Source organism: Tigriopus californicus, chromosome 8, assembly GCF_007210705.1.
Source record: "Tigriopus californicus strain San Diego chromosome 8, Tcal_SD_v2.1, whole genome shotgun sequence".
In the NCBI taxonomy this organism is placed as follows: Eukaryota; Metazoa; Arthropoda; class Copepoda; order Harpacticoida; family Harpacticidae; genus Tigriopus; species Tigriopus californicus.
In genome coordinates this window covers 12186201-12186759 of record NC_081447.1, presented here as the reverse complement: position 1 = coordinate 12186759, position 559 = coordinate 12186201, and positions in this window count along the sequence as shown.

Genomic DNA, 559 nt, shown 5'->3' with positions numbered 1-559 from the left:
ATCGATTGGCTAGAGTGACTGTCTGGAAAGACGTTATGGTCTATTTCATCTTTACCTGTCGACCTCAAAATGGCGTTTGATAAACTCTATTATACCAAAAATATGGTTTATAACTGTACAATTTTCTGATTTGGTAACTAATGCTTAACAGAAGTAATGCAGAATATTCACGATCAGAATTAGTGGCTTTCGTCAGCTATTTCGTTCGATCCATACTCAACTCTCTATGGACTCGCTGGTGTCTCTGTTCGCAATGTTCTCTTTCAGCGCCTCCATTTTTTGCGCCTTCTAGGGGATGTTGCGCTATTTACCTTAGGGAAAATTGTAAAATGCTACTAATCTCTTTCCGTTTTTCTTGAAATTTCTTGCGCAAACAATCGTCTGATAATTATGTACCTGCCGGTATCCAGCCTCATAGAAAAAGGAAAAAATATTCGCCATAGATTTGGACTGGCCATCATTTTTGAAGCCCTACGAAATGTAAATGTTCCGTTTTATTTAAAAAAAAAAAGAAACACAAAGGAGAACCTGAGTGCCTTAAATTGATCCGGACTGATAG